At 39.7% G+C, this 13,658-nt stretch overlaps 2 long non-coding RNA genes across 8 annotated transcripts in view; one reads left to right on the top strand and one right to left on the bottom strand.

The window, feature by feature from the left end:
* The window catches only part of LOC122553722 (uncharacterized), a 171,733-nt gene extending 163,453 nt beyond the window's left edge, over positions 1–8,280 (bottom strand). For all 4 annotated transcript variants that reach the window (XR_015757935.1, XR_015757936.1, XR_015757937.1 and 1 more), the window contains exon 1: positions 7,695–8,280. This is a non-coding gene — a long non-coding RNA (uncharacterized LOC122553722). The remainder of the gene's footprint in view (positions 1–7,694) is intronic.
* LOC122553721 (uncharacterized) overlaps positions 1–13,658 on the top strand; it is a 324,639-nt gene that overhangs the window by 264,348 nt on the left and 46,633 nt on the right. For all 4 annotated transcript variants that reach the window (XR_015757931.1, XR_015757933.1, XR_015757932.1 and 1 more), the window contains one exon: positions 8,830–9,008. This is a non-coding gene — a long non-coding RNA (uncharacterized LOC122553721). The remainder of the gene's footprint in view (positions 1–8,829; positions 9,009–13,658) is intronic.

Genomic DNA, 13,658 nt, shown 5'->3' with positions numbered 1-13,658 from the left:
GAATCTATCAACGATTCTGCAATGATTATCATAAACAAACCATGTTACAAAGACAATCATCTCATCAATGTCCTGTTGTATCACAAAATGTATAAACGTATCTTGACATGTGCCCCAGATTGAGAGAAGAATCGCAGCTGACCACTGTGCTATTGATGTCTTTCTGTTCCCGGAGCTCCGCTATTTCCTTGTGCAATAAATTCTATCATTGAATCCTGACTCTGACTCTGAGACTGGTGATTTTCCTCATAACAGAAGCAAATGGCTTTGTTTTGGAAACATCCTGAGATACAGTTTGCTCCTGTAGTATAACTGAGTATCTCAGGAGTCTGCACCCAATTTCCCTACAACTTCTTGTTTGGACTTCTCCTATCAATTGCCCTGCCATGCCTCAGCATTTGAGGTGGTGTTTATGAAAGATACAAACACGATTCTCCATCACTGTGGCCATGGTAAACTATCCTTCCTCATCTTTCTTGACCTATCTGAAGCCTATGCCATGGTCAATCAGACCATTGTTCTTTGACACGTTTCCTCTATTTACCAGCTGGCAAGGGCTGCCCATGGTTTCTTCTTTTCTTATCCTCTCAACAGATTTGTAAGAAGATTTTGTTCTTTCTTTTTCTCATTATCTTGGCTTCCTTCTATGTCCCATGTACATGGAGGGAGGTCTAATTAACATCGCTTTAGTATCTTTTCTCATTTCATTTGTATGCAATTTGCTATTTCCCCAGGCAATGGGGAGAAACTAAACTGTAGGAATTCCAAGTGTGGAGCTCACCAACACCTCCTATCCCAACTCTGATAACTTCTATTAGTTATCAATCATGCTAATATACTCTCTCCAACACCATGGGCTTTTATCATAAGTTGCCTGATGTGTGTTACCTTGCCAAATGCCTTCTGAAAATCAAAATATATTTCAATGACTGCTTCCCCTTTATCTATCCTACTTGTTACCTCCTCAAAAGAATTCTAGGAAATTTGTCAGGCAAGATTGCCCTTTCATGAAGCCATGACTCTGCTTGATCATACCATTCATTTCTAAATGCTGTGCTATCTCAGGGTTCTTACTATACTTTCTTAGTGCTCACTCACATTGTACTTAGTTGAATGCTCAAAGCACCTCTGTATTGCTTGCCTTACCTTTTAAAACAGACAGACTCTATTGTTTGGCAACAGTGAATGTTCAATGGGGAGTATGGTCATTCATGGAATGGTCTTTCATCATTCAGGAAAGATTAGATTACAAACAGTGTGGAAGCAGGGCCTTCGGCCCAACAACGACACTCCAAAGAGTAACCCATCCAGATCTATTTTCCTTTGACTAACGCACCCAACACGATGAGCAATTTAGCATGGCCAATTCAGCTAACCTGCACATCCTTGGATTGCAGGAGGAAACCAGAGCACCTGGAGGAAACCCACGCAGACACGGGGCTGGAATTGAAACCAGGTCCCTGGCGCTGTGAGACTGCAGTGTTAACCACTGAGCCACCATGCCACCCACAGTGGTGAGATGTCATAACTGAGTGAATAGGAAGTGCGGAGAGCAGGAAAAGTTAATCGTTTGGGGATGGAATAGGTGACAGCAGCGATGGAGGGAATATGTTACATGCAATAATGAGAGGGTAGAGATGAACCTTGGTGCAATGCCAGAATTAGAGTAAGTGTCATGTCGCAAAGCGAGGATGATTGTGCTTAATGTTCATGGAGAAGGTCATTAATCTTCTGGTGGCCTTAATGTTCATTTCCCCCAAACCATGAACACTGCACTATGTGGGTGGGTACATCAGACCCCAGACTGGGTTTAAATACACTCCCTGCAATGTGAACATGATAAGGCTGTGGCACTGGCAAGCAATTTGCTGCTGCTGAACACAAGGCAGAACAAGTGAGATACCATGGAGGCATGATGCATACTTAATGAGATGAGCAGCATACAATTGAATGAGAAAACATAATAGAGCCCTTGGAGGGAAGCTTACCATAAACTCCCCAAAATTGACACTTAAGCACTTTTGGATAAAACTTCAGCCCAATAATTAGAAGGCTCTCTTTTCAAGCCTCTCATATTATGCCCTTTGTAAACTTGTACTGATCAAGAATTCTTATCAGTTAACCCCTGACAGTTAATTACAAAGCAAAAGCCTTTGGACTAACAAAAGCAATCAACACTTGTATTGTGCTCTCTGAAATGAATCGATTTTTGTTCACCAAAACAATGAAGCAGAAGTTACATTACAGACAAAAAACATCCTCAGAAGACCCCATTGGAAATTTTTAAACAAATGAAATAGTTTACTACTCCAGTACTGCTCGATGGCCCACCAACCACACAAGGAGTTCTGGATTGTTAATTTCAGTTTTGGACTCCAGCTTAAATCAAGGACATTGACAAATTGATATCCCTCAGTTGTTTTTAATTCAAGTTGTTGTTAATGGAGCAATTGTTTTTTTTCTCCATCTCTTGTATGTTTGCAAGCAGGCCCGTAAATTGCAAAGTCTAAGACTGTTTAAAGTAAACCCTACTTCTGGTTTAACTTTACAACAATGTTGCTGCAGACCTTACAAAGTCCCAAACAGTGGGAATGGGAAAAATACAAAATCTGTTGTAACAAAAAAAAGCAAATCACAATCTGCTTACAGACAGATGGTGAGAATCAAAAGAGAGGTTTGTTTGCAATCTGTCAGTAGGAGTTATGAATTATTGGAATATGAAACTTATAGATAGTATTCATCCTGAAAAAGGATGAGTATTTGACCCAATTTTGGCTTTGAGTTCAATGGGTTTGTGGTGGTTCAATTTGTACTGGTGCAACCACTGAATGTACACCAGTTAGTTCAACCCCAACTAAGACGCAGCCATGGATACAGTCGAATAAATCAAACACCAAGCCAATGTTCCTAATCCAGTTTCAAAAAAAATTTACCCAATTCAAAAACAAAGCCACATTGTTTTACAGAATCACATTAAGAACCTAAACTGGCATTCAATTGCAGCAACACAGACAAGTTCTATAAAATGGAATAGCATGCCAAACCCTGGGTCGTTTGATATTAACTGTGTTCAATAACAACCTTCTCAGTTTCAGAGCCACCCATGGTGACTAGGTTTCTAGAAATCTATTTATTGTCCCATTGCAAAATGTGGGGTCCACCTGCATCAAGGAACAGCAGACATGTTTTGAACTGTATCTGTTCCACCCATTTTTTCTTTGCTTTAGTCATGAAAATCTTCATCGTTGTTTAAAAAATTTCATATACACAGATTGTCACGTGGCAGACAGAAATCAAAAGGGATACTTTAAACCACTGCATTTCTGTGTTGCTTCTGCTGTGTAATTGCTATAATAACATTGCTGAATCATGATACTGGGAAGTTAGACTTTGCCACATATAGAACATGCAGCTATTAATGAACAGGGCTCATCACTGGAAGCTTATAAAGAGAGCAATGAAGTTCAATGTACAGCAGTTGAAAAAACCTGATCCAGTTGATATCTAATTCATCTCATTAAAGAGGATATTTCAGACACAATCAATCCATTGGCTGTTAATCCTTGGACAATTTAAACAAAGTATCCAGCAACCCTTGATTTAAATTTTTGCCTCTATGATATTAATAGCATTTCAGGTAATGAAATCCTATCTTTGCCCATGAATTCAGAACTGTGTAAGTATTTGGAACCACAACAGGATTTGTTCTTAATTATAAATAACAAATTAGTTTTTTTTCCCCTATTCTAAGTAATTCACTATAAATACTTTTTGGCACGTTAAAGGAATAACTCGGTCATCTTTATTAACTCCTTTTCTCAAGTGTCCCAATTTAATATCTATTTCACCGTAAAACATTTCCCCAAATGCGATAACTCAATTGAACCAGACGTTACAGGTATTTGAGTTACTTTTCAATGAGGTACAATCAAATGCAATTTTGCTGAGCCTCCATGCGTAGCAAGTAGCTTCAAAAGACATGACCAAATCCTGATAAAAATGTAAAGAACTGTATAAAAGCCAATACATGTGTACAAGGAACGGAACTACTTAAGACTAGTGACTTTTAAATAAAGTTGCATTTGTTTTCCAGCTAGAAAATGAAGGAAAACTAAGTACCACTTGTACAGTGCTAACATTATTTAACACAAAAAGCATTGTAAACCAGTTGTTTTAGCAAATATAATATGGAAGGAGAAAGTATTATCCAATTGTTGTTGGAAACTTTCAACTGTAAAATGATGTCACTATTAATAGAATTGCCTCAATTGTTGTCAATCATTTTTTTTCCATAGGTTAGGATACGACTTAATACATTTCCCTAATCAAGGAAGGTTAACAATATTATAGTCCAAACACTGAAGTATCAGAAGACTAGACCTCAAAAGGAAAGGATTTCCCTTCCCTGGAACAGTATAGCCAATGGTACAAGTAATGAGAAAATATGGTGAAACTGAAAAACAAATCAGAACTTGGAGTTCCAATATTTCCAATTTTTCTCTTAAACTTTAGAAACTTGCTAACGAGCAGTGACTACCTTATTTCTTGTAATTGCATCTCATTATCAACCCAACTTGCATAATGTCTATGCCATTTCCCAACTTTCCCTCCTTCCTCAAGAAACTGGACAGCATAAATTCTTGTAGTGTAAATGTAAATCAGAGTGGGTGCCTGATGGCGGTAGCTAGCCAGTTAGGTGTCACAATCATTATCCAAACACCTTCGGTCACCCTTTGTCCATGCAGGTTGACTTGGACAAACCAGTAGCCTCACTAATCATCACACCAGCTCTTGATCAAACTCTGACACCACGTCAGCCTTTTAGGAGTTCACAGAGGTCAGGGAGGTTGTTTTACATGCAGGGACATACATGCATCTGCAGCTAAACAGGATGCATCTTATGGTGCTTAAGGTTATTTCTTACCATTCACTCGCTTTATGCTTGCTTGGAGGATACCAACCTCTGCAATCTACAGTTGTCTTCTAGCCTAGGGGGAGAGGCCAGTTGTTGGTCACTGTCCAGAGCTCTGAACAGTCAAGAGGGTGGACATGTCACTGTATGGCATCATGCTCTATCAATGTCTTTCACATGTACCAGCAGATTATACTGCAAACATACTGTCTGGATTTCAAGCAAATGCCCATGTCTCGATGTCAAAAACAAGCAGTGCTTATTGGGGTCAAGGAGAACTACACTCAATCAGGAGGTGCTGCCACATTTAGTCAAGGAGCTTATTCAATCCTAGTCTAAGACATTGGCCTGGGTCAGTCAGGTACTTGGTCCTACCAGAGTCCAGGGAGTGGGCTCCAGTCAGTCCTGCAGGTCAAGTGGGATTATAAATGCGACATTCAGGATGGTGTGGAGATGTCAGTCTGGAGTGGAGCAGCTTTTCCTGGAGTTGGCCAGTTTCTCCTGCATCTGACAAAGGGAGGTTTTGAATACAATGGGAGAGGATGGAAAAGAAGTTAGAGATGATAGAATGGCAGGACAGGGAGCAAGGTGATCCGAGGATGCATAGAGTTCAGGCAAGATCAGTAGTTGGGAGGATGAAGTGGGTGAGACCCTTTGAGTAAACATGATATGTACAATACTTGTGAGTTGTAGTACATGTGTCTTGGCTAGATGCATGTACCATGGTAGCGTTAGAAAGAGAGGGTTGGTCCTGTGAGTTTCAGATAATATTGAGAAGTTGGTGGCATTTATCCTTACAAAGCATAAATGGTAACTGACCTTCTCCCTGCACTTCTGATCATTCCTTTTAAACGAGGACACAGCACTAACCCAAGTCGTTCACAGATGCAGGCTGGTTCGGCCTGGTGATGTGGTCTACTTTGATGGCCAGCAGGGGAAAAGAAATATTGTAATTTTCCACCACCCCTTCTAGTCCCTATCTGTGAAATGGAGTGAGCTTTTCTCTTTGGGTCATTTCCTGAATGTTCATAATGGAGCGCAACAGTGCAAGGGACAATTCCAGATCTGCTGCACAAGGGGTGATATGCAGCTGAGCTGTACATGTGGACACCAGCAGTGTGACTGCCACAAAGTTCTGGCAGTGGTGAGCATTCTCGTTTCTCCTGCCACGTGATTCCTCAGAAAGGAGGTGAACAGCCCAGTTGTAGAATTATTGAGGTAAAGAGGAGAATAATGTGAGGAAATAAAAATCACTGAGCCAAAGCAGACCAAGCACCATTAATCTCACTCGACAAAACAGTTTAACTAAAAATGGGAGACCTCAGCCCCACGTAGTGAGGTCCAGTACTGGTTCCCTTTCGTTCTTTGCCTTGTCACCCACACCTCGAGAGTTAATTGCTTACCTCGCCTGCAATGCTTTGGAAAGGGCAAAGTGGTGAACATTGGAATTTAGTTGGTGACTTACAACACCTTGCAGTATTCAAGCTTCTGAATATCAAAGGTGACTAGGTGAGCAGCCAAAAGCCTTTGTTATGTCATCTTCCCAACCAAAGAAACAAAAACTGAATAAATTCAAAAATAAAGACAAAGATATGATTTAGAGAGTAAAAAGAAATATATCAAAAACACTCCAGAGAATTGGCACTGGAAAAAGTTGTGCTTAAGTTTTAGTTTTCAATGTTTATTTTCATTTATTGTAGATAAAGTCTTCCTTTCTACTGTAAAATATACTTTTTTTTCTTAAAACGTGCCACACAGGCTTATTTCGAAAGTGTAAGCGTTTATAATACACTTAGGTTTCAGAATCTAGACTGAAGCCCAAATGAAATCAACCTACAATCGCATACAACTCATCTGACTCATTGTTCAATAAGACAAACAGTTTTTTAAATGCCTGAGTCAAAATTACAACCAGACGATGAGTAAACCATTATGTCAAAGCTCACCCAAAGCAAATAAATGATTTAAGCAACTCCATCAATTATTCACTATTATACTGATACACTCAATGTACGATAAGGGAGCACCGAATGTTTAATGGTTCATTCTTGCTCTGAAGCTTTGAAGGTCAGAGATAGAAAAATCTTTGTGGTTTGTTCCTTTAACAATGGAAAATCATACTTAAAAGATCACAATTCTTATAAGCAAACCAATACATTATTACTGTTTTCGCACTAAATGTATATACCCACTTATTACATCAAAGAAAACCACAAAAATCTTTGGTGAATTATAAATTTGATTGATAGAACACATTGATACACTTGAAGAGAATTTATGAAAAGGACACTGATCCCACATACTAACATAAAATCAGGCTTACTTAACAGGCTGAAATAAAACCTCCAACAAAAACAAATAACCTGACCATCAGTTTTCTAATGAACCAAGCTAAGCATTTGTTTACAAATATAATGAAAAAAAAATTACATATTAAATGCACAGAACACAAATTCAGAAGATCCTTATGCATGTATACATGTGCAGAAAATTAAGCTATGGTAAAATTCTTTGATATTTAAGTAATAACGTATATGGTCATTTTTCTTTTTCATTTGTTTAATGAAAAGCCATTGCATTTAACACACACACACACACATTTGTGCTGCAGTGCCTTTCTTAGATATATAGAAGGATACACAAGGTACATAAATGATTGAGGATGTTATAATTTTGGCTCCTCTGCCCTCACCTTCATTTAAACCATGTCTGTCATGGAATTTTAGTATACATGCAAAATCTAATTCAACTTCAGCAATAACATCATTGGGAAGATACTTACTGCATGAGACCCTTGTGCTAAGATTCCTGTTGATGGTAATTCCAAACAAATCAGATTTCAGAATGAAACTTGATTGATAGATCATTTGGTTAATTTTTGCAGTTGGTTAAAGTGGTGGTTGATCACTGAAACATTTGCATATGGGGCTAATAATATCCTTTAACAACAGAGCATAAGTTTATTACAGAAATATGTGGAAGAGTAGAAAGATCTTAACACAAATATTACTCTTATCTCAACTTTTCTAAATCTTTACTTAACTGAACTTCTTGGTTTCTTTTTTTTCTGACTGCAGAGAAAATTTTTATGATTCCTTTCCGAGTCCCCAGACATGAAACTTTTACACTTCCAACAGCCCGAATGTTTTCAGCTCTAATAACTCTAATACTAGCTTTCCCAGTGTGGAAGCTCAACAGACTGGAAACCACTTACACTGAGATGACTGGTTCCCTTGAACTGACAAACTTGGAAAAATGATTATCTTCTGAACTAAACTGAGCTCTTATGCACTGTGAACTTGAAACTTTGATCCTGAAGTCAAGACTAAGCTAACTGCTTTAATATATTTACTCAATCGCATAAACTCATCAGCATAAAGATTTAATCCGCTAAATCCACTGGGGTTCTGCCACGCAATTGAGTGAAGGCACGTGCCATCTTAGAAGTGATATATTTTGGTAACTGTCCAAGTTACTTTATGACTGGTTTCAAAACAGAAATTTATCTTCATAAAACTGACCAAAACTAGCCTCTATTTAAAAGCCACTCCGCAAAAGCGTAATACCTATTATGCATATTCATCACATTTCACAGTCTCTCTAACCTGTAGTCATCTATTAAAATGATGCAAGGTTGTTACTATCTGAGGTGCTCTTCCCTTGTTATTTGTTAATACCCATTAAAGAAACAGCAGCAAAGGTTTGTGGGAAAACCTTAGAAAGTCCAGGGCAGCTTGATGGACAGCCAACTTGGCACAAATGGACCTCAATCTGTTTCACCCCATCCTGTGCAAAGATAATGCGAGTTCTCCAATTTCAAGGTAGTGGAATAGCTGCCCTCATACTGAATAAAATACTCACAAGGTCTTTTTATATGTCCTATCATGTATTCCACTTACATCTTTACATGCTTTCAGCACAAGTCATGGTGAAGGAATATTTTTGAAATTCAACGTCAATTTCTCACCTGCAATGGTTTACTCTAATGGATCAGGAACAACGGCCAGTCAACCTGCAAAATCCAGCGTCAAGGGGATGTTTCAAGAAGCATGAAGTAAAACACAAATATTCAAGATGAGAAGCAGCTAGATCAAAGGTAAGAAAATATGGCGACACTAGAGCTAGGAGCACATGCTGATTTCTACGGTTGTGAGAAAGATGTGAACTGTTCAGAGGAATAGAATGGTCATACAAATCTCAATACTGGCAGTGATGGGGGTGTAGGGTGTGAAACAGGATTTATTAAGCAACAGGCACTCTTCACAAGTATCTACCACAAGGCTTTTGTGACTGATAAGTGTTCTTCTGGTGTCACATCCTCAAGTTTCTCAGCAATGTCTTGCTCTATCTTCAACTACACTGAGTGAGTACCTCACTGAAAGGTGAAATGGTGGTGTATACGATACACAGTCATAATCCTGGCAATGAGCTTTATTGGAAGATGAATACTGGTCTATTCTTATAATCACAGCATTCCTGTTATATATGAAATTCTGTGTTTGGTAAAAGCACTGAGAGTTTTAATGCTCTCTCGGTGCTAGAGAGAGGACATATAAATCAGTTATGTATCAAATATTCCTCAAACCAAACCTATGTCTTTTGAACGGTAGTAAACAAAATAAAAAGTCTTTGTGGGTCATTAGTGTACAAGCATACATTTTTCATTAAGCATACAATCAAACCATGAACTTTCGGAAATCCAACCATTTCAAGACTATAGAGTCTTTGTTATATTGAATTTCTTTCTCTGTTACCTATAGTTGAAATTATGGTCCTAAAAACATGGAAAATTTTAAGCAGCAGGAGACTACTTAGCCTTTTCAGCATGCTCCACCATGCTCCAACTCAATAGCCTGCTCCTACTTTCTTTCCATACCTTCTGATCCCTTTAGCCCAAAGGACTATATTTAATTTCTTCTTGAAAACTTACAATGTTTTTGCCTCAAATGTTTTCAGTAGCAGAGAATTTCATCGAATCACCACTGTGTGAGAACATTTTTTTTCCTGATTTCAGTCCTAAATGGACGACCCTGCATCATTAGACTGTGACTCCTTGTTCTGGATTCCACAGTCATTGAGAGCATCCTTCCTGCATTTGCTCTATCTAGTCCTATTAGAAATTTAAAAGTTTCTGTGAGAACTCCTTCATTCTTCTAAACTCCAGTGAACATAGTTCTAACTGATACAGTATCTCAAATATTAGTCCTGCAATCCCGGAAATCAGTGTGGGAAATCTTTGTTGCACTCCCTCCAAAGCAAGAACATCCTTCCTCAGATAAGGAGACCAAAGCTGTACACAATTCTCCAGATGTGTTCTCATCAAGGTTCTTCCAACTGCAGCAAGGCATTGATGCCCCTGTACTCATGTAAGGTGGAGTTACAGGCAAAGAACCTGTCCTCTCTTCCCTCGCCAAATGCCATTGGCAAACCACCAACCTCCACCACATTGACACTCTTCTTAGAGGACCAAATCTCACACCATCTCAACCCTTTGTTGTCAGGGACACCTGGGACCTGTATGTTTCTACCAGGTTATTATTGCTCTAAGGTATAGACACACACCTCATGCACCTCTTTAGGATACTTTTGTGCTAACTTGGACACATGCAAATTAAATTTCTTAACTTGCTTTCTTAGCACTGATTCACTTTACAGCTCAAACTGAGGCAGCCAGTTTCAGTTTATTTAACAGTGCTTTCTTAGACCATGCTCATGAACTTCAGCATTGACTTGCAGGCTGCTGGCCTCCGAGAGCAAGTTATTCAGGAATTACAGGTAAGACAGTAGGACTGCTGCTGAGAACTAGCTCTGGGTCTGTGCTAGTTTTTTCCTGCAATGAGACCAAGGGAGGTGTCGAGGTTGATAGGAGTGGATGGAAGAGTCAAACATACTCATGTACAGGAGTGATAGTAAAGTGCTCCCAGAGAGAGTTTTTGAAAGCTCAGAACAGGAACAATTAGTCGTTTGGGACATTGAGGTGGGTGGAAACCATTGAGTGAAATGATGCCTACAATACAGAGAAGTGTAGACCATGAATCTTGGTGAGATGTATATGCAGTGGCAGAGTCTGTGTGAATGCTGGCTCAGCAGAGCAGAGATGGGGGTGATAACTTTGCAGAGGATCACAGATACTCTTCCTCACTATTAGTGTTTTATTTTTACCCAGAACATAATACTGACCTCAGCTGGATCCAGAGTGACTGTGCCCAATGGAGTGGAATCCTTTCACTGCCTTCCCCTCAATCACTGTGTCCTTCAGTACCTCTAGGTCTGTGTCCTCAAAGCAGGGAAGAAAGTGAGGTCTGCAGATGCTGGAGATCAGAGCTGAAAATGTGTTGCTGGAAAAGCGCAGCAGGTCAGGCTTATGCCCGAAGAAGGGCTTATGCCCGAAACGTCGATTCTCCTGTTCCCTGGATGCTGCCTGACCTGCTGCGTTTTCCAGCAACACATTTTCTCCTCAAAGCAGGGGATGAGCTTTCTTTTGCTCTGGGCCATGTGTACAGTAATAGCGGCCGAGCGCTACCATGAGAGGGGCTGGTTCCTGCCCTATCATCTGAAATGGTGCGCAGTTGGGCTTTAAATATGGCATCAGAGGCATAAAAACCAAAAACAGCCCCAGGAGTGACAAATGATTTGGTCCATCCAGCCACGCTGTTCCACCAGAGAATCTGGTTGCATGATTAATGAGATAGCGAGCGGAAGATTGCTGGAGAAAAGTCACTCGAGGCCAAGACAGACCACGTACCATGAAACTCATTCGACAACACTCTTCAACTGGAAATGAAGAAAGTTTCAGTCACTGACACAGCCACGGTCATAGAGTTATAGAGTCATAGAGTAATCAACGTGCAAATGCTTTCTACCCATTCAACCTGAATATCATTTCAGCTCCAGTCAAGATTATATTGATATTGGCTGAGATGTTCACTGCTAATATTATTGGCTGAAGCTTCACTCGGCTCATTCCAAGTATGGAGGAACCATCTTATGAAGAGAGGTTGAGTAGATAGGGCCTTGGTCATTGGAATTTAGCAGAATAAGTGGCAACCTTATTGAAACGGAGAACATTCTTAGGCGATCTGACTTGACTTGGCCAGAAATGTCATTTCCTCCTGTGGGATAGTCCAGAATCAGAGGGCATAATCTCCATTTAAGACAGAAATTGAGAGGAATTTCTTCTCTCAGAGGATAATGAACCTTTGGAATTATTAGCCGCTGAAAGCTGTTGATGCTGAGTCATTATGAATATTCAAGGCTGAGATAGATAGATTTTTGATCAGTAAGGGAATCAGGAGTTATAGGGAAAAGGCAGGAAAGTGGAATTGGGACAGCACAGTGGCTCAGTGGCTCGCACTGCTGCTTCACAGTCCCAGGGATCCAGGTTCGATTCCTGCCTCGGGCAACTGTCTGTGTGGAATTTGCACACTCTCCCTATGTCTGCATGGGTTTCCTCTGGTTCCCTCCACAATCCAAAGATGTGCAGGTCAGGTGAATTGGCCATGCTGAATTGCCCATAGTAATAGGTGTATTCGTAAAGGGTAAATGTAAGGCAGGGTAGTGGAAAGGGTCTGGGAGGGTTGGTGTGGACTTGTTGGGCCGAAAGGCTTGCTTTCATACTGTAATGAATCTAATCTGATCAGCCAAGATCTCATTGAAAGGCAGAGCAGACCCCCTTGGAATGAATAACCTCTTTCTGCTCCTACATCTTATATTATATTTTTATTGTACAACATGGAAGAATTTGGCAAAGACCAATAGCACAAGAAAATGTGAGACTAAGGGAATTCCACCACAACCAGAAGAACCTGGCAGCCACAGTTTTAGTTCAGCCAGCTCTTTTCACCTGGCAAGCAGATTGTGCAAGGCAGAGGTTGATGGTTGGGGATAATGGTAGATGGATGCAGATTCAAAACCTTGGGAAAAATTGCACAACTTTTCCTCACAGTTACCGAATCATCTCCAGCAAGTTTCCTTTGAATCACATTCTAGGCATTACAATCCAAAAAGAAACCAATCCTGTCTCATTTTTAAATATTTGAGGTTTGACACATAAACTAAATTCCACAATAACTTATTCAACAAAAGAAAAATGGAGTTGAGTGAAATAAGATTGCCAATGACGATTAAATGTGTTTCTGGGAATTGACTTGAATTTATTGTCACATGTACCGAGGCACAGTGAAAAGCTATGTCTTACAAGCAACACAGGCAGATCACAGAGTTAAATAGCATAGATAATTAAATGATAGGTAAACAGCAGCAAAAACAAAAACACAGGTACAGGCGAATGTTAAGAGTTTGTGAGTCTATTCGCTATTCTAACAACAGTAGGGTAGAAACCGGCTGGTGTATGTGTTCAGGTTTCTGAGAAGATTGAAATGAAGGATTGGGTAAAAACAGACACTACTCTGTTACCCAGAAACATTAATAAGCTCCATGGCATGGAAGTTTTGGCCCTATCTGATGCAAACATAAATAATAGTACTTGCCCTTTTAATTTAACCACAATAATAAACAAGAGCCAGCAGATAAATTGGTAGCTTCATGTCTACTAATTAAATGCAAGAAAAGCCAAAATTCTTTCCAGAATATACAGTGCAGTTCACACACATTTCACAATGCAAATAGCTTCTCTTTAATTGTACATCTGTACATTTGTAAAGGACCATAATTGCGCCTGGAGTTAAGTAGCTGTCATTGTTACCCTGAGTTGAATCTAATCTGGGCTTCATTGTCAGATTTGATT

The sequence above is a fragment of the Chiloscyllium plagiosum genome, unplaced genomic scaffold (genome assembly GCF_037043375.1).
Source record: "Chiloscyllium plagiosum isolate Xiang-an unplaced genomic scaffold, Cpla_swu_hap1 HiC_scaffold_8, whole genome shotgun sequence".
In the NCBI taxonomy this organism is placed as follows: Eukaryota; Metazoa; Chordata; class Chondrichthyes; order Orectolobiformes; family Hemiscylliidae; genus Chiloscyllium; species Chiloscyllium plagiosum.
This window is presented reverse-complemented; position numbering and strand designations above follow the sequence as displayed.